The sequence below is a fragment of the Rana temporaria genome, chromosome 7, assembly GCF_905171775.1.
Source record: "Rana temporaria chromosome 7, aRanTem1.1, whole genome shotgun sequence".
In the NCBI taxonomy this organism is placed as follows: Eukaryota; Metazoa; Chordata; class Amphibia; order Anura; family Ranidae; genus Rana; species Rana temporaria.
In genome coordinates this window covers 118,010,707-118,031,297 of record NC_053495.1, presented here as the reverse complement: position 1 = coordinate 118,031,297, position 20,591 = coordinate 118,010,707, and the positions used below count along the sequence as shown (strand labels likewise).

Genomic DNA, 20,591 nt, shown 5'->3' with positions numbered 1-20,591 from the left:
GTATGGGAGAAAGTTTGACTTTAGGGAAAGGCTCTGAGCAGGATTTTGCACCTCGTGGGGGATCGTTGGGCAACTCAGCGTGCACTACATAGTAACTAGACTCGGTTTTAAGATAAAGAATGGAGATGCCGGGTATTGAACTCGGGGCATCACACATGCGAAGCGTGCGCTCTACCACTGAGCTACATCCCCTTCTTGCGCTCGACTTTCTGTGCCTTTTTTTTTTTTTTTTTTGGAAGGGAGAAAGTTTGACTTTAGAGAAACGCTCTGAGCAGGATTTTGCACCACCTCGTGGGGGATCGTTGGGCAACTCAGCGTGCCCTACATAGTAACTAGACTCGGTTTTAAGATAATGGATGGAGATGCCGGGGATTGAACACGGGGCCTCACACATGCGAAGCGTGCGCTCTACCACTGAGCTACATGCCCTTCTTGCTCTCGACTTTTTGTGCCTTTTTTTTTTTTTTTGCAAGGGAGAAAGTTTGACTTTAGAGAAAGGCTCTGGGCAGGATTTTGCACCTCGTGGGGGATCGTTGGGCAACTAAGCGTGCACTACATAGTAACTAGACTCGGTTTTAAGATAAAGAATGGAGATGCCGGGGATTGAACCCGGGGCCTCACACATGCGAAGCGTGCGCTCTACCACTGAGCTACATCCCCTTCTTGCTCTCGACTTTCTGTGCCTTTTTTTTTTTTGGAAGGGAGAAAGTTTGACTTTAGAGAAACGCTCTGAGCAGGATTTTGCACCTCGTGGGGGATCGTTGGGCAACTCAGCGTTCCCTACATAGTAACTAGACTTGGTTTTAAGACAATGAATGGAGATGCGGGGATTGAACCCAGGGCCTCGCACATGCGAAGCGTGCGCTCTACCAGTGAGCTACATCCCCTTCTTGCTCTCCATTTTCTGTGCATTTTTTTTTTTTTTTTTGGAAGGGAGAAAGTTTGACTTTAGAGAAAAGCTCTGACAGGATTTTGCACCTCGTGGGGGATCGTTGGGCAACTCAGCGTGCCCTACATAGTAACTAGAGTCGGTTTTAAGATAATGAATGGAGATGCCGGGGATTAAACCCCGGGCCTCACACATGCGAAGCGTGCGCTCTACCACTGAGCTACATCCCCTTCTTGCTCTTGATTTTCTGTGCATTTATTTGTTATTTTTTGGAAGGGAGAAAGTTTGACTTTAGAGAAAGGCTCTGAGCAGGATTTTGCACCTTGTGGGGGATCGTTGGGCAACTCAGCGTGCCCTACATAGTAACTAGACTCGGTTTTAAGATAAAGAATGGAGATGCCGGGGATTGAACCCGGGGCCTCACACATGCGAAGCGTGCGCTCTACCACTGAGCTACATCCCCTTCTTGCTCTCGGCTTTCTGTGCCTTTTTTTTTTTATTTTTTTGGAAGGGGGAAAGTTTGACTTTAGAGAAACGCTCTGAGCAGGATTTTGCACCTCGTGGGGGATCGTTGGGCAACTCAGCGTGCCCTACATAGTAACTAGACTCGGTTTTAAGATAATGAATGGAGATGCGGGGATTGAACCCAGGGCCTTGCACATGCGAAGCGTGCGCTCTACCACTGAGCTACATCCCCTTCTTGCTCTCGACTTTCTGTGCCTTTTTTTCTATTTTTTTGGAAGGGAGAAAGTTTGACTTTAGAGAAACGCTCTGAGCAGGATTTTGCACCTCGTGGGGGATCGTTGGGCAACTCAGCGTGCCCTACATAGTAACTAGACTCGGTTTTAACATAATGAATGGAGATGCGGGGATTATACCCGGGGCCTCGCACATGCGAAGCATGCGCTCTACCACTGAGCTACATCCCCTTCTTGCTCTCAACTTTCTGTGCATTTATTTTTTATTTTTTTGGAAGGGAGAAAGTTTGACTTTAGAGAAAGGCTCTGAGCAGGATTTTGCACCTCGTGGGGGATCGTTGGGCAACTCAGCGTGCCCTACATAGTAACTAGACTCGGTTTTAAGATAAAGAATGGAGATGCCGGGGATTGAACCCGGGGCCTCACACATGCAAAGCGTGCGCTCTACCACTGAGCTACATCCCCTTCTTGCTCTCAACTTTCTGTGCCTTTTTTTTTTATTTTTTTGGAAGGGGGAAAGTTTGACTTTAGAGAAACGCTCTGAGCAGAATTTTGCACCTCGTGGGGGATCGTTGGGCAACTCAGCGTGCCCTACATAGTAACTAGACTCGGTTTTAAGATAATGAATGGAGATGCCGGGGATTGAACCCGGGGCCTCACACATGCGAAGCGTGCGCTCTACCACTGAGCTACATCCCCTTCTTGCTCTCGACTTTTTGTGCCTTTTTTTTTTTTTTTGCAAGGGAGAAAGTTTGACTTTAGAGAAAGGCTCTGGGCAGGATTTTGCACCTCGTGGGGGATCGTTGGGCAACTCAGCGTGCACTACATAGTAACTAGACTCGGTTTTAAGATAAAGAATGGAGATGCCGGGGATTGAACCCAGGGCATCACACATGCGAAGCGTGCGCTCTACCACTGAGCTACATCCCCTTCTTGCTCTCGACTTTCTGTGCCTTTTTTTTTTGGAAGGGAGAAAGCTTGACTTTAGAGAAACGCTCTGAGCAGGATTTTGCACCTCGTGGGGGATCGTTGGGCAACTCAGCGTGCCCTACATAGTAACTAGACTCGGTTTTAAGATAAAGAATGGAGATGCCGGGGATTGAACCCGGGGCCTCACACATGCGAAGCGTGCGCTCTACCACTGAGCTACATCCCCTTCTTGCTCTTGACTTTCTGTGCCTTTTTTTTTAAAATTTTTTTGGAAGGGGGAAAGTTTGACTTTAATGAAACGCTCTGAGCAGAATTTTGCACCTCGTGGGGGATCGTTGGGCAACTCCCCGTGCCCTACATAGTAACTAGACTCGGTTTTAAGATAACGAATGGAGATGCCGGGGATTGAACCCGGGGCCTCAAACAAGCGAAGCGTGCGCTTTACCACTGAGCTACATCCCCTTCTTGCTCTCGATTTTCTGTGCATTTATTTGATATTTTTTTGGAAGGGAGAAAGTTTGACTTTAGAGAAAGGCTCTGAGCAGGATTTTGCACCTCGTGGGGGATCGTTGGGCAACTCAGGGTGCACTACATTGTAACTAGACTCGGTTTTAAGATAAAAAATGGTGATGCCGGGGATTGAAACCGGGGCCTCACACATGCGAAGCGTGCGCTCTACCACTGAGCTACACCCCCTTCTTGCTCTCCATTTTCTTTTTTTTTTTTTTTTTCGTAAGGGAGAAAGTTTGACTTTAGAGAAAGGCTCTGAGCATGATTTTGCACCTCGTGGGGGATCGTTGGGCAACTCAGCGTGCCCTACATAGTAACTAGACTCGGTTTTAAGATAATGAATGGAAATGCCGAGGATTGAACCCGGGGCCTCTCACATGCGAAGCGTTCGTTCTACCACTGAGCTACATCCCCTTCTTGCTCTCGACTTTCTGTGCCTTTTTTTTTTATTTTTTTGGAAGGGGGAAAGTTTGACTTTAGAGAAACGCTCTGAGCTGGATTTTGCACCTCGTGGGGGATCGTTGGGCAACTCAGCGTGCCCTACATAGTAACTAGACTCGGTTTTAAGATAATGAATGGAGATGCCGGGGATTGAACCCAGGGCCTCACACATGCGAAGCATGCGCTCTACCACTGAGCTACATCCCCTTCTTGCTCTTGATTTTCTGTGCATTTATTTGTTATTTTTTTGGAAGGGAGAAAGTTTGACTTTAGAGAAAGGCTCTGAGCAGGATTTTGCACCTTGTGGGGGATCGTTGGGCAACTCAGCGTGCCCTACATAGTAACTAGACTTGGTTTTAAGATAAAGAATGGAGATGCCGGGGATTGAACCCAGGGCATCACACATGCGAAGCGTGCGCTCTACCACTGAGCTACATCCCCTTCTTGCTCTCGACTTTTTGTGCCTTTTTTTTTTTGCAAGGGAGAAAGTTTGACTTTAGAGAAACGCTGTGGGCAGGATTTTGCACCTCGTGGGGGATCGTTGGGCAACTCAGCGCGTCCTACATAGTAACTAGACTCGGTTTTAAGATAATGAATGGAGATGCGGGGATTGAACCCAGGGCCTCGCACAGGCGAAGCGTGCGCTCTACCACTGAGCTACATCCCCTTCTTGCTCTCGACTTTCTGTGCCTTTTTTTTTTATTTTTTTGGAAGGGAGAACGTTTGACTTTAGAGAAACGCTCTGAGCAGGATTTTGCACCTCGTGGGGGATCGTTGGGCAACTCAGCGCGTCCTACATAGTAACTAGACTTGGTTTTAAGATAATGAATGGAAATGCGGGGATTGAACCCAGGGCCTCGCACAGGCGAAGCGTGCGCTCTACCACTGAGCTACATCCCCTTCTTGCTCTCAACTTTCTGTGCCTTTTTTTTTTTTTTTTTGGAAGGGGGAAAGTTTGACTTTAGAGAAACGCTCTGAGCAGGATTTTGCACCTCGTGGGGGATCGTTGGGCAACTCAGCGTGCCCTACATAGTAACTAGACTCGGTTTTAAGATAATGAATGGAGATGCCGGGGATTGAACCCGGGGCCTCACACATGCGAAGCGTGCGCTCTACCACTGAGCTACATCCCCTTCTTGCTCTCGATTTTCTGTGCATTTATTTGTTATTTTTTTGGAAGGGAGAAAGTTTGACTTTAGAGAAAGGCTCTGAGCAGGATTTTGCACCTCGTGGGGGATCGTTGGGCAACTCAGCATGCCCTACATAGTAACTAGACTCGGTTTTAAGATAAAGAATGGAGATGCCGGGGATTGAACCCGGGGCCTCACACATGCGAAGCGTGCGCTCTACCACTGAGCTACATCCCCTTCTTGCTCTAGACTTTCTGTGCCTTTTTTTTTTATTTTTTTGGAAGGGAGAAAGTTTGACTTTAGAGAAACGCTCTGAGCAGGATTTTGCACCTCGTGGGGGATCGTTGGGCAACTCAGCGCGTCCTACATAGTAACTAGACTCGGTTTTAAGATAATGAATGGAGATGCGGGGATTGAACCCAGGGCCTCGCACATGCGAAGCGTGCGCTCTACCACTGAGCTACATCCCCTTCTTGCTCTCAATTTTCTGTGCATTTATTTTTTATTTTTTTGGAAGAGAGAAAGTTTGACTTTAGAGAAACGCTCTGAGCAGGATTTTGCACCTCGTGGGGGATCGTTGGGCAACTCAGCGTGCACTACATAGTAACTAGACTCGGTTTTAAGATAAAGAATGGAGATGCCGGAGATTGAACCCGGGGCCTCACACATGCGAAGCGTGCGCTCTACCACTGAGCTACATCCCCTTCTTGCTCTTGATTTTCTGTGCATTTATTTGTTATTTTTTTGGAAGGGAGAAAGTTTGACTTTAGAGAAAGGCTCTGAGCAGGATTTTGCACCTCGTGGGGGATCGTTGGGCAACTCAGCGTGCACTACATAGTAACTAGACTCGGTTTTAAGATAAAGAATGGAGATGCCGGGGATTGAACCCGGGGCCTCACACATGCGAAGCGTGCGCTCTACCACTGAGCTACATCCCCTTCTTGCTCTCGACTTTCTGTGCCTTTTTTTTTTTTTTTTGGAAGGGGGAAAGTTTGACTTTAGAGAAACGCTCTGAGCAGGATTTTGCACCTCGTGGGGGATCGTTGGGCAACTCAGCGTGCCCTACATAGTAACTAGACTCGGTTTTAAGATAAAGAAAGGAGATGCCGGGGAATGAACCCAGGGCCTCACACATGCGAAGCGTGCGCTCTACCACTGAGCTACATCCCCTTCTTGCTCTCAACTCTCTGTGCCTTTTTTTTTTTTTTTTTTGGAAGGGAGAAAGTTTGACTTTAGAGAAACGCTCTGAGCAGGATTTTGCACCTCGTGGGGGATCGTTGGGCAACTCAGCGTGCCCTACATAGTAACTAGACTCGGTTTTAAGATAATGAATGGAGATGCAGGGATTGAACCCAGGGCCTCGCACATGCGAAGTGTGCGCTCTACCACTGAGCTACATCCCCTTCTTGCTCTCAATTTTCTGTGCATTTATTTTAATTTTTTTTGGAAGGGAGAAAGTTTGACTTTAGAGAAAGGCTCTGAGCAGGATTTTGCAACTCGTGGGGGATCGTTGGGCAACTCAGCGTGCCCTACATATTAACTAGACTCGATTTTAAGATAAAGAATGGAGATGCCATGGATTGAACCCGGGGCCTCATACATGCGAAGCGTGCGCTCTACCACTGATCTACATCCCCTTCTTGCTCTCGACTTTCTGTGCCTTTTTTTTTTGTAAGGGAGAAAGTTTGACTTTAGGGAAAGGCTCTGAGCAGGATTTTGCACCTCGTGGGGGATCGTTGGGCAACTCAGCGTGCACTACATAGTAACTAGACTCGGTTTTAAGATAAAGAATGGAGATGCCGGGTATTGAATTTGGGGCATCACACATGCGAAGCGTGCGCTCTACCACTGAGCTACATCCCCTTCTTGCTCTCGAATTTCTGTGCCTTTTTTATTTATTTTTTTGGAAGGGAGAAAGTTTGACTTTAGAGAAACGCTCTGAGCAGGATTTTGCACCTCGTGGGGGATCGTTGGGCAACTCAGCGTGCCCTACACAGTAACTAGACTCGGTTTTAAGATAATGAATAGAGGAGCGGGGATTGAACGCGGGGCCTCGCACATGCGAAGCGTGCGCTCTACCACTGAGCTACATCCCCTTCTTGCTCTCGATTTTCTGTGCATTTTTTTTTTTTTTTGCAAGGGAGAAAGTTTGACTTTAGAGAAAGGCTCTGAGCAGGATTTTGCACCTCGTGGGGGATCGTTGGGCAACTCAGCGTGCACTACATAGTAACTAGACTCGGTTTTAAGATAAAGAATGGAGATGCCGGGTATTGAACTCGGGGCCTCACACATGCAAAGCATGCGCTCTACCACTGAGCTACATCCCCTTCTTGCTCTCGACTTTCTGTGCCTTTTTTATTTATTTTTTTGGAAGGGAGAAAGTTTGACTTTAGAGAAACGCTCTGAGCAGGATTTTGCACCTCGTGGGGGATCGTTGGGCAACTCAGCGTGCCCTACATAGTAACTAGACTCGGTTTTAAGATAATGAATGGAGTTGCAGGGATTGAACCCAGGGCCTCACACATGCGAAGCGTGCGCTCTACCACTGAGCTACATCCCCTTCTTGCTCTCGATTTTCTGTGCATTTATTTGTTATTTTTTTGGAAGGGAGAAAGTTTGACTTTAGAGAAAGGCTCTGAGCAGGATTTTGCACCTCGTGGGGGATCGTTGGGCAACTCAGCGTGCCCTACATAGTAACTAGACTCGGTTTTAAGACAAAGAATGGAGATGCCGGGGATTGAACCCGGGGCCTCACACATGCGAAGCGTGCGCTCTACCACTGAGCTACATCCCCTTCTTGCTCTCGACTTTTTGTGCCTTTTTTTTTTTTTTGCAAGGGAGAAAGTTTGACTTTAGAGAAAGGCTCTGAGCAGGATTTTGCACCTCGTGGGGGATCGTTGGGCAACTCAGCGTGCACTACATAGTAACTAGACTCGGTTTTAAGATAAAGAATGGAGATGCCGGGGATTGAACCCGGGGCCTCACACATGCGAAGCGTGCGCTCTACCACTGAGCTACATCCCCTTCCTGCTCTCAACTTTCTGTGCCTTCTTTTTTTTTTTTTTGGAAGGGGGAAAGTTTGACTTTAGAGAAACGCTCTGAGCCGGATTTTGCACCTCGTGGGGGATCGTTGGGCAACTCAGCGTGCACTACATAGTAACTAGACTCGGTTTTAAGATAAAGAATGGAGATGCCGGGGATTGAACCCGGGCCCGCACACATGCGAAGCGTGCGCTCTACCACTGAGCTACATCCCCTTCTTGCTCTCGACTTTCTGTGCCTTTTTTTAAAAAAAATTTGGAAGGGAGAAAGTTTGACTTTAGAGAAAGGCTCTGAGCAGGATTTTGCACCTCGTGGGGGATCGTTGGGCAACTCAGCGTGCCTTACATAGTAACTAGACTCGGTTTTAAGATAATGAATGGAGATGCGGGGATTGAACCCGGGGCCTCACACATGCGAAGCGTGCGCTCTACCACTGAGCTACATCCCCTTCTTGCTCTCGACTTTCTGTGCCTTTTTTTTTTTGGAAGGGGGAAAGTTTGACTTTAGAGAAAGGCTCTGAGCAGGATTTTGCACCTCGTGGGGGATCGTTGGGCAACTCAGCGTGCCCTACATAGTAACTAGACTCGGTTTTAAGATAATGAATGGAGATGCCGGGGATTGAACCCGGGGCCTCACACATGCGAAGCGTGCGCTCTACCACTGAGCTACATCCCCTTCTTGCTCTCGACTTTTTGTGCCTTTTATTTTTTTTTTTGCAAGGGAGAAAGTTTGACTTTAGAGAAAGGCTCTGGGCAGGATTTTGCACCTCGTGGGGGATCGTTGGGCAACTCAGCGTGCACTACATAGTAACTAGACTCGGTTTTAAGATAAAGAATGGAGATGCCGGGGATTGAACCCGGGGCCTCACACATGCGAAGCGTGCGCTCTACCACTGAGCTACATCCCCTTCTTGCTCTTGACTTTTTGTGCCTTTTTTTTTTGGAAGGGGGAAAGTTTGACTTTAGAGAAACGCTCTGAGCAGGATTTTGCACCTCGTGGGGGATCGTTGGGCAACTCAGCGTGCCCTACATAGTAACTAGACTCGGTTTTAAGATAAAGAATGGAGATGCCGGGGATTGAACCCAGGGCCTCACACATGCGAAGCGTGCGCTCTACCACTGAGCTACATCCCCTTCTTGCTCTCGATTTTCTGTGCATTTATTTTTTATTTTTTTGGAAGGGAGAAAGTTTGACTTTAGAGAAAGGCTCTGAGCAGGATTTTGCACCTCGTGGGGGATCGTTGGGCAACTCAGCGTGCACTACATAGTAACTAGACTCGGTTTTAAGATAAAGAATGGAGATGCCGGGGATTGAACCCGGGGCCTCACACATGCGAAGCGTGCGCTTTACCACTGAGCTACATCCCCTTCTTGCTCTCGACTTTCTGTGCCTTTTTTTTTTTTTGGAAGGGAGAAAGTTTGACTTTAGAGAAAGGCTCTGAGCAGGATTTTGCACCTCGTGGGGGATCGTTGGGCAACTCAGCGTGCCCTACATAGTAACTAGACTCGGTTTTAAGATAATGAATGGAGATGCCGGGGATTGAACCCGGGGCCTCACACATGCGAAGCGTGCACTCTACCACTGAGCTACATCCCCTTCTTGCTCTTGATTTTCTGTGCATTTATTTGTTATTTTTTTGGAAGGGAGAAAGTTTGACTTTAGAGAAAGGCTCTGAGCAGGATTTTGCACCTCGTGGGGGATCGTTGGGCAACTCAGCGTGCCCTACATAGTAACTAGACTCGGTTTTAAGATAATGAATAGAGGAGCGAGGATTGAACCCAGGGCCTCGCAAATGCGAAGCGTGCGCTCTACCACTGAGCTACATCCCCTTCTAGCTCTCGATTTTCTGTGCATTTATTTGTTATTTTTTTGGAAGGGAGAAAGTTTGACTTTAGAGAAAGGCTCTGAGCAGGATTTTGCACCTCGTGGGGGATCGTTGGGCAACTCAGCGTGCCCTACATAGTAACTAGACTCGGTTTTAAGACAAAGAATGGAGATGCCGGGGATTGAACCCGGGGCCTTACACATGCGAAGCGTGCGCTCTACCACTGAGCTACATCCCCTTCTTGCTCTCGACTTTTTGTGCCTTTTTTTTTTTTTTGCAAGGGAGAAAGTTTGACTTTAGAGAAAGGCTCTGGGCAGGATTTTGCACCTCGTGGGGGATCGTTGGGCAACTCAGCGTGCACTACATAGTAACTAGACTCGGTTTTAAGATAAAGAATGGAGATGCCGGGGATTGAACCCGGGGCCTCACACATGCGAAGCGTGCGCTCTACCACTGAGCTACATCCCCTTCTGCTCTCAACTTTCTGTGCCTTTTTTTTTATTTTTTTGGAAGGGGGAAAGTTTGACTTTAGAGAAACGCTCTGAGCAGGATTTTGCACCTCGTGGGGGATCGTTGGGCAACTCAGCGTGCACTACATAGTAACTAGACTCGGTTTTAAGATAAAGAATGGAGATGCCGGGGATTGAACCCGGGGCCTCACATATGCGAAGCGTGCGCTCTACCACTGAGCTACATCCCCTTCTTGCTCTCAACTTTCTGTGCCTTTTTTTAAAAAATTTTTGGAAGGGAGAAAGTTTGACTTTAGAGAGAAAGGCTCTGATCAGGATTTTGCACCTCGTGGGGGATCGTTGGGCAACTCAGCGTGCCTTACATAGTAACTAGACTCGGTTTTAAGATAATGAATGGAGATGCGGGGATTGAACCCGGGGCCTCACACATGCGAAGCGTGCGCTCTACCACTGAGCTACATCCCCTTCTTGCTCTCGACTTTCTGTGCCTTTTTTTTTTTGGAAGGGGGAAAGTTTGACTTTAGAGAAAGGCTCTGAGCAGGATTTTGCACCTCGTGGGGGATCGTTGGGCAACTCAGCGTGCCCTACATAGTAACTAGACTCGGTTTTAAGATAATGAATGGAGATGCCGGGGATTGAACCCGGGGCATCACACATGCGAAGCGTGCGCTCTACCACTGAGCTACATCCCCTTCTTGCTCTCGACTTTTTGTGCCTTTTATTTTTTTTTTTGCAAGGGAGAAAGTTTGACTTTAGAGAAAGGCTCTGGGCAGGATTTTGCACCTCGTGGGGGATCGTTGGGCAACTCAGCGTGCACTACATAGTAACTAGACTCGGTTTTAAGATAAAGAATGGAGATGCCGGGGATTGAACCCAGGGCCTCACACATGCGAAGCATGCGCTCTACCACTGAGCTACATCCCCTTCTTGCTCTTGACTTTTTGTGCCTTTTTTTTTTGGAAGGGGGAAAGTTTGACTTTAGAGAAACGCTCTGAGCAGGATTTTGCACCTCGTGGGGGATCGTTGGGCAACTCAGCGTGCCCTACATAGTAACTAGACTCGGTTTTAAGATAAAGAATGGAGATGCCGGGGATTGAACCCGGGGCCTCACACATGCGAAGCGTGCGCTCTACCACTGAGCTACATCCCCTTCTTGCTCTCGATTTTCTGTGCATTTATTTTTTATTTTTTTGGAAGGGAGAAAGTTTGACTTTAGAGAAAGGCTCTGAGCAGGATTTTGCACCTCGTGGGGGATCGTTGGGCAACTCAGCGTGCACTACATAGTAACTAGACTCGGTTTTAAGATAAAGAATGGAGATGCCGGGGATTGAACCCGGGGCCTCACACATGCGAAGCGTGCGCTCTACCACTGAGCTACATCCCCTTCTTGCTCTCGACTTTCTGTGCCTTTTTTTTTTTTTGGAAGGGAGAAAGTTTGACTTTAGAGAAAGGCTCTGAGCAGGATTTTGCACCTCGTGGGGGATCGTTGGGCAACTCAGCGTGCACTACATAGTAACTAGACTCGGTTTTAAGATAATGAATGGAGATGCGGGGATTGAACCCGGGGCCTCACACATGCGAAGCGTGCGCTCTACCACTGAGCTACATCCCCTTCTTGCTCTCGACTTTCTGTGCCTTTTTTTTTTTGGAAGGGGGAAAGTTTGACTTTAGAGAAAGGCTCTGAGCAGGATTTTGCACCTCGTGGGGGATCGTTGGGCAACTCAGCGTGCCCTACATAGTAACTAGACTCGGTTTTAAGATAATGAATGGAGATGCCGGGGATTGAACCCGGGGCCTCACACATGCGAAGCGTGCGCTCTACCACTGAGCTACATCCCCTTCTTGCTCTCGATTTTCTGTGCCTTTTTTTTTTTTTTTTTGCAAGGGAGAAAGTTTGACTTTAGAGAAAGGCTCTGGGCAGGATTTTGCACCTCGTGGGGGATCGTTGGGCAACTCAGCGTGCACTACATAGTAACTAGACTCGGTTTTAAGATAAAGAATGGAGATGCCGGGGATTGAACCCGGGGCCTCACACATGCGAAGCGTGCGCTCTACCACTGAGCTACATCCCCTTCTTGCTCTCGACTTTCTGTGCCTTTTTTTTTTGGAAGGGGGAAAGTTTGACTTTAGAGAAACGCTCTGAGCAGGATTTTGCACCTCGTGGGGGATCGTTGGGCAACTCAGCGTGCCCTACATAGTAACTAGACTCGGTTTTAAGATAAAGAATGGAGATGCCGGGGATTGAACCCGGGGCCTCACACATGCGAAGCGTGCGCTCTACCACTGAGCTACATCCCCTTCTTGCTCTCGATTTTCTGTGCATTTATTTTTTATTTTTTTGGAAGGGAGAAAGTTTGACTTTAGAGAAAGGCTCTGAGCAGGATTTTGCACCTCGTGGGGGATCGTTGGGCAACTCAGCGTGCACTACATAGTAACTAGACTCGGTTTTAAGATAAAGAATGGAGATGCCGGGGATTGAACCCGGGGCCTCACACATGCGAAGCGTGCGCTCTACCACTGAGCTACATCCCCTTCTTGCTCTCGACTTTCTGTGCCTTTTTTTTTTTTTGGAAGGGAGAAAGTTTGACTTTAGAGAAAGGCTCTGAGCAGGATTTTGCACCTCGTGGGGGATCGTTGGGCAACTCAGCGTGCCCTACATAGTAACTAGACTCGGTTTTAAGATAATGAATGGAGATGCGGGGATTGAACCCGGGGCCTCACACATGCGAAGCGTGCGCTCTACCACTGAGCTACATCCCCTTCTTGCTCTCGACTTTCTGTGCCTTTTTTTTTTTTGGAAGGGGGAAAGTTTGACTTTAGAGAAAGGCTCTGAGCAGGATTTTGCACCTCGTGGGGGATCGTTGGGCAACTCAGCGTGCCCTACATAGTAACTAGACTCGGTTTTAAGATAATGAATGGAGATGCCGGGGATTGAACCCGGGGCCTCACACATGCGAAGCGTGCGCTCTACCACTGAGCTACATCCCCTTCTTGCTCTCGACTTTTTGTGCCTTTTATTTTTTTTTTTGCAAGGGAGAAAGTTTGACTTTAGAGAAAGGCTCTGAGCAGGATTTTGCACCTCGTGGGGGATCGTTGGGCAACTCAGCGTGCACTACATAGTAACTAGACTCGGTTTTAAGATAAAGAATGGAGATGCCGGGGATTGAACCCGGGGCCTCACACATGCGAAGCGTGCGCTCTACCACTGAGCTACATCCCCTTCTTGCTCTTGACTTTCTGTGCCTTTTTTTTTGGAAGGGGGAAAGTTTGACTTTAGAGAAACGCTCTGAGCAGGATTTTGCACCTCGTGGGGGATCGTTGGGCAACTCAGCGTGCCCTACATAGTAACTAGACTCGGTTTTAAGATAAAGAATGGAGATGCCGGGGATTGAACCCGGGCCTCACACATGCGAAGCGTGCGCTCTACCACTGAGCTACATCCCCTTCTTGCTCTCGATTTTCTGTGCATTTATTTTTTATTTTTTTGGAAGGGAGAAAGTTTGACTTTAGAGAAAGGCTCTGAGCAGGATTTTGCACCTCGTGGGGGATCGTTGGGCAACTCAGCGTGCACTACATAGTAACTAGACTCGGTTTTAAGATAAAGAATGGAGATGCCGGGGATTGAACCCGGGGCCTCACACATGCGAAGCGTGCGCTCTACCACTGAGCTACATCCCCTTCTTGCTCTCGACTTTCTGTGCCTTTTTTTTTTTTTTGGAAGGGAGAAAGTTTGACTTTAGAGAAAGGCTCTGAGCAGGATTTTGCACCTCGTGGGGGATCGTTGGGCAACTCAGCGTGCCCTACATAGTAACTAGACTCGGTTTTAAGATAATGAATGGAGATGCCGGGGATTGAACCCGGGGCCTCACACATGCGAAGCGTGCGCTCTACCACTGAGCTACATCCCCTTCTTGCTCTCGAATTTCTGTGCTTTTTTATTTTTTTTTGCAAGGGAGAAAGTTTGACTTTAGAGAAAGGCTCTGAGCAGGATTTTGCACCTCGTGGGGGATCGTTGGGCAACTCAGCGTGCCCTACATAGTAACTAGACTCGGTTTTAAGATAAAGAATGGAGATGCCGGGGATTGAACCCGGGGCCTCACACATGCGAAGCGTGCGCTCTACCACTGAGCTACATCCCCTTCTTGCTCTCGACTTTCTGTGCCTTTTTTTTTTTTTGGAAGGGGGGAAAGTTTGACTTTAGAGAAACGCTCTGAGCAGGATTTTGCACCTCGTGGGGGATCGTTGGGCAACTCAGCGTGCCCTACATAGTAACTAGACTCGGTTTTAAGATAAAGAATGGAGATGCCGGGGATTGAACCCGGGGCCTCACACATGCGAAGCGTGCGCTCTACCACTGAGCTACATCCCCTTCTTGCTCTCGACTTTCTGTGCCTTTTTTTTTATTTTTTTGGAAGGGAGAAAGTTTGACTTTAGAGAAAGGCTCTGGGCAGGATTTTGCACCTCGTGGGGGATCGTTGGGCAACTCAGCGTGCCCTACATAGTAACTAGACTCGGTTTTAAGATAAAGAATGGAGATGCCGGGGATTGAACCCGGGGCCTCACACATGCGAAGCGTGCGCTCTACCACTGAGCTACATCCCCTTCTTGCTCTCGACTTTCTGTGCCTTTTTTTTTTTTTTGGAAGGGAGAAAGTTTGACTTTAGAGAAACGCTCTGAGCAGGATTTTGCACCTCGTGGGGGATCGTTGGGCAACTCAGCGTGCCCTACATAGTAACTAGACTCGGTTTTAAGATAAAGAATGGAGATGCCGGGGATTGAACCCGGGGCCTCACACATGCGAAGCGTGCGCTCTACCACTGAGCTACATCCCCTTCTTGCTCTCGACTTTCTGTGCCTTTTTTTTTTTTTTTTGGAAGGGGGGAAAGTTTGACTTTAGAGAAAGGCTCTGAGCAGGATTTTGCACCTCGTGGGGGATCGTTGGGCAACTCAGCGTGCCCTACATAGTAACTAGACTCGGTTTTAAGATAAAGAATGGAGATGCCGGGGATTGAACCCGGGGCCTCACACATGCGAAGCGTGCGCTCTACCACTGAGCTACATCCCCTTCTTGCTCTCAATTTTCTGTGCATTTATTTTTTATTTTTTTGGAAGGGAGAAAGTTTGACTTTAGAGAAACGCTCTGAGCAGGATTTTGCACCTCGTGGGGGATCGTTGGGCAACTCAGCGTGCACTTCATAGTAACTAGACTCGGTTTTAAGATAAAGAATGGAGATGCCGGGGATTGAACCCGGGGCCTCACACATGCGAAGCGTGCGCTCTACCACTGAGCTACATCCCCTTCTTGCTCTCGACTTTTTGTGCCTTTTTTTTTTTTTTTTGCAAGGGAGAAAGTTTGACTTTAGAGAAAGGCTCTGGCAGGATTTTGCACCTCGTGGGGGATCGTTGGGCAACTCAGCGTGCACTACATAGTAACTAGACTCGGTTTTAAGATAAAGAATGGAGATGCCGGGGATTGAACCCGGGGCCTCACACATGCGAAGCGTGCGCTCTACCACTGAGCTACATCCCCTTCTTGCTCTCGACTTTCTGTGCCTTTTTTTTTTTTTGGAAGGGGGAAAGTTTGACTTTAGAGAAACGCTCTGAGCAGGATTTTGCACCTCGTGGGGGATCGTTGGGCAACTCAGCGTGCCCTACATAGTAACTAGACTCGGTTTTAAGATAAAGAATGGAGATGCCGGGGATTGAACCCGGGGCCTCACACATGCGAAGCGTGCGCTCTACCACTGAGCTACATCCCCTTCTTGCTCTCGACTTTCTGTGCCTTTTTTTTTATTTTTTTGGAAGGGAGAAAGTTTGACTTTAGAGAAACGCTCTGAGCAGGATTTTGCACCTCGTGGGGGATCGTTGGGCAACTCAGCGTGCCCTACATAGTAACTAGACTCGGTTTTAAGATAAAGAATGGAGATGCCGGGGATTGAACCCGGGGCCTCACACATGCGAAGCGTGCGCTCTACCACTGAGCTACATCCCCTTCTTGCTCTCGACTTTCTGTGCCTTTTTTTTTTTTTTTTGGAAGGGAGAAAGTTTGACTTTAGAGAAAGGCTCTGAGCAGGATTTTGCACCTCGTGGGGGATCGTTGGGCAACTCAGCGTGCCCTACATAGTAACTAGACTCGGTTTTAAGATAAAGAATGGAGATGCCGGGGATTGAACCCGGGGCCTCACACATGCGAAGCGTGCGCTCTACCACTGAGCTACATCCCCTTCTTGCTCTCGACTTTCTGTGCCTTTTTTTTTTTTTTTTGGAAGGGAGAAAGTTTGACTTTAGAGAAACGCTCTGAGCAGGATTTTGCACCTCGTGGGGGATCGTTGGGCAACTCAGCGTGCCCTACATAGTAACTAGACTCGGTTTTAAGATAAAGAATGGAGATGCCGGGGATTGAACCCGGGGCCTCACACATGCGAAGCGTGCGCTCTACCACTGAGCTACATCCCCTTCTTGCTCTCGACTTTTTTGTGCCTTTTTTTTTTTTTTTTGCAAGGGAGAAAGTTTGACTTTAGAGAAAGGCTCTGGGCAGGATTTTGCACCTCGTGGGGGATCGTTGGGCAACTCAGCGTGCCCTACATAGTAACTAGACTCGGTTTTAAGATAAAGAATGGAGATGCCGGGGATTGAACCCGGGGCCTCACACATGCGAAGCGTGCGCTCTACCACTGAGCTACATCCCCTTCTTGCTCTCGACTTTCTGTGCCTTTTTTTTTTTTTTGGAAGGGAGGAAGTTTGACTTTAGAGAAACGCTCTGAGCAGGATTTTGCACCTCGTGGGGGATCGTTGGGCAACTCAGCGTGCCCTACATAGTAACTAGACTCGGTTTTAAGATAAAGAATGGAGATGCCGGGGATTGAACCCGGGGCCTCACACATGCGAAGCGTGCGCTCTACCACTGAGCTACATCCCCTTCTTGCTCTCGACTTTCTGTGCCTTTTTTTTTTTTTTTTGGAAGGGAGAAAGTTTGACTTTAGAGAAACGCTCTGGCAGGATTTTGCACCTCGTGGGGGATCGTTGGGCAACTCAGCGTGCCCTACATAGTAACTAGACTCGGTTTTAAGATAAAGAATGGAGATGCCGGGGATTGAACCCGGGGCCTCACACATGCGAAGCGTGCGCTCTACCACTGAGCTACATCCCCTTCTTGCTCTCGACTTTCTGTGCCTTTTTTTTTTTTGGAAGGGAGGAAGTTTGACTTTAGAGAAACGCTCTGAGCAGGATTTTGCACCTCGTGGGGGATCGTTGGGCAACTCAGCGTGCCCTACATAGTAACTAGACTCGGTTTTAAGATAAAGAATGGAGATGCCGGGGATTGAACCCGGGGCCTCACACATGCGAAGCGTGCGCTCTACCACTGAGCTACATCCCCTTCTTGCTCTCGACTTTCTGTGCCTTTTTTTTTTTTTTTTTTTGGAAGGGAGGAAGTTTGACTTTAGAGAAACGCTCTGAGCAGGATTTTGCACCTCGTGGGGGATCGTTGGGCAACTCAGCGTGCCCTACATAGTAACTAGACTCGGTTTTAAGATAAAGAATGGAGATGCCGGGGATTGAACCCGGGGCCTCACACATGCGAAGCGTGCGCTCTACCACTGAGCTACATCCCCTTCTTGCTCTCGAATTTCCGTACCTTTTTTTTTTTTTTTGGAAGGGAGGAAGTTTGACTTTAGAGAAACGCTCTCGGCAGGATTTTGCACCTCGTGGGGGATCGTTGGGCAACTCAGCGTGCCCTACATAGTAACTAGACTCGGTTTTAAGATAAAGAATGGAGATGCCGGGGATTGAACCCGGGGCCTCACACATGCAAAGCGTGCGCTCTACCACTGAGCTACATCCCCTTCTTGCTCTCGAATTTCTGTGCCTTTTTTTTTTTTTTTTGGAAGGGAGAAGTTTGACTTTAGAGAAACGCTCTGGCAGGATTTTGCACCTCGTGGGGGATCGTTGGGCAACTCAGCGTGCCCTACATAGTAACTAGACTCGGTTTTAAGATAAAGAATGGAGATGCCGGGGATTGAACCCGGGGCCTCACACATGCGAAGCGTGCGCTCTACCACTGAGCTACATCCCCTTCTTGCTCTCGACTTTCTGTGCCTTTTTTTTTTTTTTGGAAGGGAGGAAGTTTGACTTTAGAGAAACGCTCTGAGCAGGATTTTGCACCTCGTGGGGGATCGTTGGGCAACTCAGCGTGCCCTACATAGTAACTAGACTCGGTTTTAAGATAATGAATGGAGATGCCGGGGATTGAACCCAGGGCCTCACACATGCGAAGCGTGCGCTCTACCACTGAGCTACATCCCCTTCTTGCTCTCGACTTTCTGTGCCTTTTTTTTTTTTTTTTGGAAGGGAGGAAGTTTGACTTTAGAGAAACGCTCTGAGCAGGATTTTGCACCTCGTGGGGGATCGTTGGGCAACTCAGCGTGCCCTACATAGTAACTAGACTCGGTTTTAAGATAATGAATGGAGATGCCGGGGATTGAACCCGGGGCCTCACACATGCGAAGCGTGCGCTCTACCACTGAGCTACATCCCCTTCTTGCTCTCGAATTTCTGTGCCTTTTTTTTTATTTTTTTGGAAGGGAGGAAGTTTGACTTTAGAGAAACGCTCTGAGCAGGATTTTGCACCTCGTGGGGGATCGTTGGGCAACTCAGCGTGCCCTGCATAGTAACTAGACTCGGTTTTAAGATAAAGAATGGAGATGCCGGGGATTGAACCCGGGGCCTCACACATGCGAAGCGTGCGCTCTACCACTGAGCTACATCCCCTTCTTGCTCTCGAATTTCTGTGCCTTTTTTTTTTTTTTTTGGAAGGGAGAAGTTTGACTTTAGAGAAACGCTCTGGCAGGATTTTGCACCTCGTGGGGGATCGTTGGGCAACTCAGCGTGCCCTACATAGTAACTAGACTCGGTTTTAAGATAAAGAATGGAGATGCCGGGGATTGAACCCGGGGCCTCACACATGCGAAGCGTGCGCTCTACCACTGAGCTACATCCCCTTCTTGCTCTCGACTTTCTGTGCCTTTTTTTTTTTTGGAAGGGGGGAAAGTTTGACTTTAGAGAAACGCTCTGAGCAGGATTTTGCACCTCGTGGGGGATCGTTGGGCAACTCAGCGTGCCCTACATAGTAACTAGACTCGGTTTTAAGATAAAGAATGGAGATGCCGGGGATTGAACCCGGGGCCTCACACATGCGAAGCGTGCGCTCTACCACTGAGCTACATCCCCTTCTTGCTCTCGACTTTCTGTGCCTTTTTTTTTTTATTTTTTTGGAAGGGGGAAGTTTGACTTTAGAGAAAGGCTCTGAGCAGGATTTTGCACCTCGTGGGGGATCGTTGGGCAACTCAGCGTGCCCTACATAGTAACTAGACTCGGTTTTAAGATAAAGAATGGAGATGCCGGGGATTGAACCCGGGGCCTCACACATGCGAAGCGTGCGCTCTACCACTGAGCTACATCCCCTTCTTGCTCTCGACTTTCTGTGCCTTTTTTTAAAAAATTTTTTGGAAGGGAGAAAGTTTGACTTTAGAGAAATGCTCTGAGCAGGATTTTGCACCTCGTGGGGGATCGTTGGGCAACTCAGCGTGCCCTACATAGTAACTAGACTCGGTTTTAAGATAAAGAATGGAGATGCCGGGGATTGAACCCGGGGCCTCACACATGCGAAGCGTGCGCTCTACCACTGAGCTACATCCCCTTCTTGCTCTCGATTTTCCGTACCTTTTTTTTTTTTTTGGAAGGGAGGAAGTTTGACTTTAGTGAAACGCTCTCGGCAGGATTTTGCACCTCGTGGGGGATCGTTGGGCAACTCAGCGTGCCCTACATAGTAACTAGACTCGGTTTTAAGATAAAGAATGGAGATGCCGGGGATTGAACCCGGGGCCTCACACATGCGAAGCGTGCGCTCTACCACTGAGCTACATCCCCTTCTTGCTCTCGACTTTCTGTGCCTTTTTTTTTTTAAATTTTTGGAAGGGAGAAAGTTTGACTTTAGAGAAAGGCTCTCGGCAGGATTTTGCACCTCGTGGGGGATCGTTGGGCAACTCAGCGTGCCCTACATAGTAACTAGACTCGGTTTTAAGATAAAGAATGGAGATGCCGGGGATTGAACCCGGGGCCTCACACATGCAAAGCGCGCGCTCTACCACTGAGCTACATCCCCTTCTTGCTCTCGAATTTCCGTACCTTTTTTTTTTTTGGAAGGGAGGAAGTTTGACTTTAGAGAAACGCTCTCGGCAGGATTTTGCACCTCGTGGGGGATCGTTGGGCAACTCAGCGTGCCCTGCATAGTAACTAGACTCGGTTTTAAGATAAAGAATGGAGATGCCGGGGATTGAACCCGGGGCCTCACACATGCGAAGCGTGCGCTCTACCACTGAGCTACATCCCCTTCTTGCTCTCGAATTTCCGTACCTTTTTTTTTTTTTTTGGAAGGGAGGAAGTTTGACTTTAGAGAAACGCTCTCGGCAGGATTTTGCACCTCGTGGGGGATCGTTGGGCAACTCAGCGTGCCCTGCATAGTAACTAGACTCGGTTTTAAGATAAAGAATGGAGATGCCGGGGATTGAACCCGGGGCCTCACACATGCAAAGCGCGCGCTCTACCACTGAGCTACATCCCCTTCTTGCTCTCGAATTTCCGTACCTTTTTTTTTGG

The 20,591-nt window shown here is 48.3% G+C and overlaps 77 non-coding genes across 77 annotated transcripts; all 77 read right to left on the bottom strand.

The window, feature by feature from the left end:
• Positions 1-120: 120 nt before the first annotated feature.
• Positions 121-192, bottom strand: TRNAA-CGC. The gene has a single exon. It is a non-coding gene; the product is annotated as a tRNA-Ala (tRNA).
• A 165-nt stretch (positions 193-357) lies between these two features.
• Positions 358-429, bottom strand: TRNAA-CGC. The gene has a single exon. It is a non-coding gene; the product is annotated as a tRNA-Ala (tRNA).
• A 159-nt stretch (positions 430-588) lies between these two features.
• On the bottom strand, positions 589-660 carry TRNAA-CGC. Its single transcript has one exon. It is a non-coding gene; the product is annotated as a tRNA-Ala (tRNA).
• Positions 661-1,047: 387 nt separating this feature from the next.
• TRNAA-CGC lies at positions 1,048-1,119 on the bottom strand. The gene has a single exon. It is a non-coding gene; the product is annotated as a tRNA-Ala (tRNA).
• Positions 1,120-1,280: 161 nt separating this feature from the next.
• On the bottom strand, positions 1,281-1,352 carry TRNAA-CGC. Its single transcript has one exon. It is a non-coding gene; the product is annotated as a tRNA-Ala (tRNA).
• A 628-nt stretch (positions 1,353-1,980) lies between these two features.
• Positions 1,981-2,052, bottom strand: TRNAA-UGC. The gene has a single exon. It is a non-coding gene; the product is annotated as a tRNA-Ala (tRNA).
• Positions 2,053-2,214: 162 nt separating this feature from the next.
• TRNAA-CGC lies at positions 2,215-2,286 on the bottom strand. The gene has a single exon. It is a non-coding gene; the product is annotated as a tRNA-Ala (tRNA).
• Positions 2,287-2,445: 159 nt separating this feature from the next.
• TRNAA-CGC lies at positions 2,446-2,517 on the bottom strand. The gene has a single exon. It is a non-coding gene; the product is annotated as a tRNA-Ala (tRNA).
• A 154-nt stretch (positions 2,518-2,671) lies between these two features.
• On the bottom strand, positions 2,672-2,743 carry TRNAA-CGC. Its single transcript has one exon. It is a non-coding gene; the product is annotated as a tRNA-Ala (tRNA).
• Positions 2,744-2,907: 164 nt separating this feature from the next.
• Positions 2,908-2,979, bottom strand: TRNAA-CGC. Its single transcript has one exon. It is a non-coding gene; the product is annotated as a tRNA-Ala (tRNA).
• Positions 2,980-3,141: 162 nt separating this feature from the next.
• TRNAA-CGC lies at positions 3,142-3,213 on the bottom strand. Its single transcript has one exon. It is a non-coding gene; the product is annotated as a tRNA-Ala (tRNA).
• Positions 3,214-3,603: 390 nt separating this feature from the next.
• On the bottom strand, positions 3,604-3,675 carry TRNAA-CGC. The gene has a single exon. It is a non-coding gene; the product is annotated as a tRNA-Ala (tRNA).
• A 162-nt stretch (positions 3,676-3,837) lies between these two features.
• Positions 3,838-3,909, bottom strand: TRNAA-CGC. Its single transcript has one exon. It is a non-coding gene; the product is annotated as a tRNA-Ala (tRNA).
• Positions 3,910-4,529: 620 nt separating this feature from the next.
• TRNAA-CGC lies at positions 4,530-4,601 on the bottom strand. The gene has a single exon. It is a non-coding gene; the product is annotated as a tRNA-Ala (tRNA).
• Positions 4,602-4,763: 162 nt separating this feature from the next.
• On the bottom strand, positions 4,764-4,835 carry TRNAA-CGC. Its single transcript has one exon. It is a non-coding gene; the product is annotated as a tRNA-Ala (tRNA).
• A 162-nt stretch (positions 4,836-4,997) lies between these two features.
• TRNAA-CGC lies at positions 4,998-5,068 on the bottom strand. The gene has a single exon. It is a non-coding gene; the product is annotated as a tRNA-Ala (tRNA).
• A 162-nt stretch (positions 5,069-5,230) lies between these two features.
• Positions 5,231-5,302, bottom strand: TRNAA-CGC. Its single transcript has one exon. It is a non-coding gene; the product is annotated as a tRNA-Ala (tRNA).
• Positions 5,303-5,464: 162 nt separating this feature from the next.
• Positions 5,465-5,536, bottom strand: TRNAA-CGC. Its single transcript has one exon. It is a non-coding gene; the product is annotated as a tRNA-Ala (tRNA).
• Positions 5,537-5,696: 160 nt separating this feature from the next.
• Positions 5,697-5,768, bottom strand: TRNAA-CGC. The gene has a single exon. It is a non-coding gene; the product is annotated as a tRNA-Ala (tRNA).
• A 1,085-nt stretch (positions 5,769-6,853) lies between these two features.
• Positions 6,854-6,925, bottom strand: TRNAA-UGC. The gene has a single exon. It is a non-coding gene; the product is annotated as a tRNA-Ala (tRNA).
• A 395-nt stretch (positions 6,926-7,320) lies between these two features.
• Positions 7,321-7,392, bottom strand: TRNAA-CGC. The gene has a single exon. It is a non-coding gene; the product is annotated as a tRNA-Ala (tRNA).
• Positions 7,393-7,550: 158 nt separating this feature from the next.
• On the bottom strand, positions 7,551-7,622 carry TRNAA-CGC. Its single transcript has one exon. It is a non-coding gene; the product is annotated as a tRNA-Ala (tRNA).
• Positions 7,623-7,783: 161 nt separating this feature from the next.
• TRNAA-CGC lies at positions 7,784-7,855 on the bottom strand. The gene has a single exon. It is a non-coding gene; the product is annotated as a tRNA-Ala (tRNA).
• Positions 7,856-8,017: 162 nt separating this feature from the next.
• Positions 8,018-8,088, bottom strand: TRNAA-CGC. The gene has a single exon. It is a non-coding gene; the product is annotated as a tRNA-Ala (tRNA).
• Positions 8,089-8,243: 155 nt separating this feature from the next.
• Positions 8,244-8,315, bottom strand: TRNAA-CGC. Its single transcript has one exon. It is a non-coding gene; the product is annotated as a tRNA-Ala (tRNA).
• A 160-nt stretch (positions 8,316-8,475) lies between these two features.
• Positions 8,476-8,547, bottom strand: TRNAA-CGC. Its single transcript has one exon. It is a non-coding gene; the product is annotated as a tRNA-Ala (tRNA).
• Positions 8,548-8,701: 154 nt separating this feature from the next.
• TRNAA-CGC lies at positions 8,702-8,773 on the bottom strand. Its single transcript has one exon. It is a non-coding gene; the product is annotated as a tRNA-Ala (tRNA).
• Positions 8,774-8,935: 162 nt separating this feature from the next.
• On the bottom strand, positions 8,936-9,007 carry TRNAA-CGC. Its single transcript has one exon. It is a non-coding gene; the product is annotated as a tRNA-Ala (tRNA).
• A 157-nt stretch (positions 9,008-9,164) lies between these two features.
• Positions 9,165-9,236, bottom strand: TRNAA-CGC. The gene has a single exon. It is a non-coding gene; the product is annotated as a tRNA-Ala (tRNA).
• Positions 9,237-9,631: 395 nt separating this feature from the next.
• On the bottom strand, positions 9,632-9,703 carry TRNAA-CGC. The gene has a single exon. It is a non-coding gene; the product is annotated as a tRNA-Ala (tRNA).
• Positions 9,704-9,861: 158 nt separating this feature from the next.
• On the bottom strand, positions 9,862-9,933 carry TRNAA-CGC. The gene has a single exon. It is a non-coding gene; the product is annotated as a tRNA-Ala (tRNA).
• A 160-nt stretch (positions 9,934-10,093) lies between these two features.
• TRNAA-CGC lies at positions 10,094-10,165 on the bottom strand. Its single transcript has one exon. It is a non-coding gene; the product is annotated as a tRNA-Ala (tRNA).
• Positions 10,166-10,329: 164 nt separating this feature from the next.
• On the bottom strand, positions 10,330-10,400 carry TRNAA-CGC. The gene has a single exon. It is a non-coding gene; the product is annotated as a tRNA-Ala (tRNA).
• A 155-nt stretch (positions 10,401-10,555) lies between these two features.
• On the bottom strand, positions 10,556-10,627 carry TRNAA-CGC. Its single transcript has one exon. It is a non-coding gene; the product is annotated as a tRNA-Ala (tRNA).
• Positions 10,628-10,787: 160 nt separating this feature from the next.
• On the bottom strand, positions 10,788-10,859 carry TRNAA-CGC. Its single transcript has one exon. It is a non-coding gene; the product is annotated as a tRNA-Ala (tRNA).
• A 154-nt stretch (positions 10,860-11,013) lies between these two features.
• TRNAA-CGC lies at positions 11,014-11,085 on the bottom strand. The gene has a single exon. It is a non-coding gene; the product is annotated as a tRNA-Ala (tRNA).
• A 162-nt stretch (positions 11,086-11,247) lies between these two features.
• TRNAA-CGC lies at positions 11,248-11,319 on the bottom strand. Its single transcript has one exon. It is a non-coding gene; the product is annotated as a tRNA-Ala (tRNA).
• A 157-nt stretch (positions 11,320-11,476) lies between these two features.
• TRNAA-CGC lies at positions 11,477-11,547 on the bottom strand. Its single transcript has one exon. It is a non-coding gene; the product is annotated as a tRNA-Ala (tRNA).
• A 155-nt stretch (positions 11,548-11,702) lies between these two features.
• On the bottom strand, positions 11,703-11,774 carry TRNAA-CGC. The gene has a single exon. It is a non-coding gene; the product is annotated as a tRNA-Ala (tRNA).
• Positions 11,775-11,935: 161 nt separating this feature from the next.
• Positions 11,936-12,007, bottom strand: TRNAA-CGC. The gene has a single exon. It is a non-coding gene; the product is annotated as a tRNA-Ala (tRNA).
• Positions 12,008-12,161: 154 nt separating this feature from the next.
• TRNAA-CGC lies at positions 12,162-12,233 on the bottom strand. Its single transcript has one exon. It is a non-coding gene; the product is annotated as a tRNA-Ala (tRNA).
• A 162-nt stretch (positions 12,234-12,395) lies between these two features.
• TRNAA-CGC lies at positions 12,396-12,467 on the bottom strand. Its single transcript has one exon. It is a non-coding gene; the product is annotated as a tRNA-Ala (tRNA).
• A 157-nt stretch (positions 12,468-12,624) lies between these two features.
• On the bottom strand, positions 12,625-12,695 carry TRNAA-CGC. Its single transcript has one exon. It is a non-coding gene; the product is annotated as a tRNA-Ala (tRNA).
• A 156-nt stretch (positions 12,696-12,851) lies between these two features.
• Positions 12,852-12,923, bottom strand: TRNAA-CGC. Its single transcript has one exon. It is a non-coding gene; the product is annotated as a tRNA-Ala (tRNA).
• A 160-nt stretch (positions 12,924-13,083) lies between these two features.
• On the bottom strand, positions 13,084-13,155 carry TRNAA-CGC. The gene has a single exon. It is a non-coding gene; the product is annotated as a tRNA-Ala (tRNA).
• A 153-nt stretch (positions 13,156-13,308) lies between these two features.
• Positions 13,309-13,379, bottom strand: TRNAA-CGC. The gene has a single exon. It is a non-coding gene; the product is annotated as a tRNA-Ala (tRNA).
• Positions 13,380-13,541: 162 nt separating this feature from the next.
• On the bottom strand, positions 13,542-13,613 carry TRNAA-CGC. Its single transcript has one exon. It is a non-coding gene; the product is annotated as a tRNA-Ala (tRNA).
• A 158-nt stretch (positions 13,614-13,771) lies between these two features.
• Positions 13,772-13,843, bottom strand: TRNAA-CGC. Its single transcript has one exon. It is a non-coding gene; the product is annotated as a tRNA-Ala (tRNA).
• A 159-nt stretch (positions 13,844-14,002) lies between these two features.
• On the bottom strand, positions 14,003-14,074 carry TRNAA-CGC. Its single transcript has one exon. It is a non-coding gene; the product is annotated as a tRNA-Ala (tRNA).
• Positions 14,075-14,232: 158 nt separating this feature from the next.
• On the bottom strand, positions 14,233-14,304 carry TRNAA-CGC. The gene has a single exon. It is a non-coding gene; the product is annotated as a tRNA-Ala (tRNA).
• A 161-nt stretch (positions 14,305-14,465) lies between these two features.
• Positions 14,466-14,537, bottom strand: TRNAA-CGC. Its single transcript has one exon. It is a non-coding gene; the product is annotated as a tRNA-Ala (tRNA).
• Positions 14,538-14,695: 158 nt separating this feature from the next.
• On the bottom strand, positions 14,696-14,767 carry TRNAA-CGC. The gene has a single exon. It is a non-coding gene; the product is annotated as a tRNA-Ala (tRNA).
• A 161-nt stretch (positions 14,768-14,928) lies between these two features.
• Positions 14,929-15,000, bottom strand: TRNAA-CGC. Its single transcript has one exon. It is a non-coding gene; the product is annotated as a tRNA-Ala (tRNA).
• A 162-nt stretch (positions 15,001-15,162) lies between these two features.
• On the bottom strand, positions 15,163-15,234 carry TRNAA-CGC. Its single transcript has one exon. It is a non-coding gene; the product is annotated as a tRNA-Ala (tRNA).
• Positions 15,235-15,393: 159 nt separating this feature from the next.
• Positions 15,394-15,465, bottom strand: TRNAA-CGC. The gene has a single exon. It is a non-coding gene; the product is annotated as a tRNA-Ala (tRNA).
• Positions 15,466-15,622: 157 nt separating this feature from the next.
• On the bottom strand, positions 15,623-15,694 carry TRNAA-CGC. Its single transcript has one exon. It is a non-coding gene; the product is annotated as a tRNA-Ala (tRNA).
• A 161-nt stretch (positions 15,695-15,855) lies between these two features.
• TRNAA-CGC lies at positions 15,856-15,927 on the bottom strand. The gene has a single exon. It is a non-coding gene; the product is annotated as a tRNA-Ala (tRNA).
• A 160-nt stretch (positions 15,928-16,087) lies between these two features.
• Positions 16,088-16,159, bottom strand: TRNAA-CGC. The gene has a single exon. It is a non-coding gene; the product is annotated as a tRNA-Ala (tRNA).
• Positions 16,160-16,319: 160 nt separating this feature from the next.
• Positions 16,320-16,391, bottom strand: TRNAA-CGC. The gene has a single exon. It is a non-coding gene; the product is annotated as a tRNA-Ala (tRNA).
• Positions 16,392-16,552: 161 nt separating this feature from the next.
• TRNAA-CGC lies at positions 16,553-16,624 on the bottom strand. The gene has a single exon. It is a non-coding gene; the product is annotated as a tRNA-Ala (tRNA).
• A 158-nt stretch (positions 16,625-16,782) lies between these two features.
• Positions 16,783-16,854, bottom strand: TRNAA-CGC. Its single transcript has one exon. It is a non-coding gene; the product is annotated as a tRNA-Ala (tRNA).
• Positions 16,855-17,013: 159 nt separating this feature from the next.
• Positions 17,014-17,085, bottom strand: TRNAA-CGC. Its single transcript has one exon. It is a non-coding gene; the product is annotated as a tRNA-Ala (tRNA).
• Positions 17,086-17,241: 156 nt separating this feature from the next.
• Positions 17,242-17,313, bottom strand: TRNAA-CGC. Its single transcript has one exon. It is a non-coding gene; the product is annotated as a tRNA-Ala (tRNA).
• Positions 17,314-17,476: 163 nt separating this feature from the next.
• Positions 17,477-17,548, bottom strand: TRNAA-CGC. The gene has a single exon. It is a non-coding gene; the product is annotated as a tRNA-Ala (tRNA).
• Positions 17,549-17,707: 159 nt separating this feature from the next.
• Positions 17,708-17,779, bottom strand: TRNAA-UGC. Its single transcript has one exon. It is a non-coding gene; the product is annotated as a tRNA-Ala (tRNA).
• Positions 17,780-17,937: 158 nt separating this feature from the next.
• Positions 17,938-18,009, bottom strand: TRNAA-CGC. Its single transcript has one exon. It is a non-coding gene; the product is annotated as a tRNA-Ala (tRNA).
• Positions 18,010-18,167: 158 nt separating this feature from the next.
• On the bottom strand, positions 18,168-18,239 carry TRNAA-CGC. The gene has a single exon. It is a non-coding gene; the product is annotated as a tRNA-Ala (tRNA).
• A 160-nt stretch (positions 18,240-18,399) lies between these two features.
• On the bottom strand, positions 18,400-18,471 carry TRNAA-CGC. Its single transcript has one exon. It is a non-coding gene; the product is annotated as a tRNA-Ala (tRNA).
• Positions 18,472-18,632: 161 nt separating this feature from the next.
• TRNAA-CGC lies at positions 18,633-18,704 on the bottom strand. Its single transcript has one exon. It is a non-coding gene; the product is annotated as a tRNA-Ala (tRNA).
• A 158-nt stretch (positions 18,705-18,862) lies between these two features.
• Positions 18,863-18,934, bottom strand: TRNAA-CGC. Its single transcript has one exon. It is a non-coding gene; the product is annotated as a tRNA-Ala (tRNA).
• A 157-nt stretch (positions 18,935-19,091) lies between these two features.
• On the bottom strand, positions 19,092-19,163 carry TRNAA-CGC. Its single transcript has one exon. It is a non-coding gene; the product is annotated as a tRNA-Ala (tRNA).
• Positions 19,164-19,325: 162 nt separating this feature from the next.
• On the bottom strand, positions 19,326-19,397 carry TRNAA-CGC. The gene has a single exon. It is a non-coding gene; the product is annotated as a tRNA-Ala (tRNA).
• Positions 19,398-19,560: 163 nt separating this feature from the next.
• TRNAA-CGC lies at positions 19,561-19,632 on the bottom strand. The gene has a single exon. It is a non-coding gene; the product is annotated as a tRNA-Ala (tRNA).
• A 158-nt stretch (positions 19,633-19,790) lies between these two features.
• On the bottom strand, positions 19,791-19,862 carry TRNAA-CGC. The gene has a single exon. It is a non-coding gene; the product is annotated as a tRNA-Ala (tRNA).
• Positions 19,863-20,025: 163 nt separating this feature from the next.
• TRNAA-UGC lies at positions 20,026-20,097 on the bottom strand. The gene has a single exon. It is a non-coding gene; the product is annotated as a tRNA-Ala (tRNA).
• Positions 20,098-20,253: 156 nt separating this feature from the next.
• Positions 20,254-20,325, bottom strand: TRNAA-CGC. Its single transcript has one exon. It is a non-coding gene; the product is annotated as a tRNA-Ala (tRNA).
• Positions 20,326-20,484: 159 nt separating this feature from the next.
• TRNAA-UGC lies at positions 20,485-20,556 on the bottom strand. The gene has a single exon. It is a non-coding gene; the product is annotated as a tRNA-Ala (tRNA).
• Between the last annotated feature and the right edge of the window lie 35 nt (positions 20,557-20,591).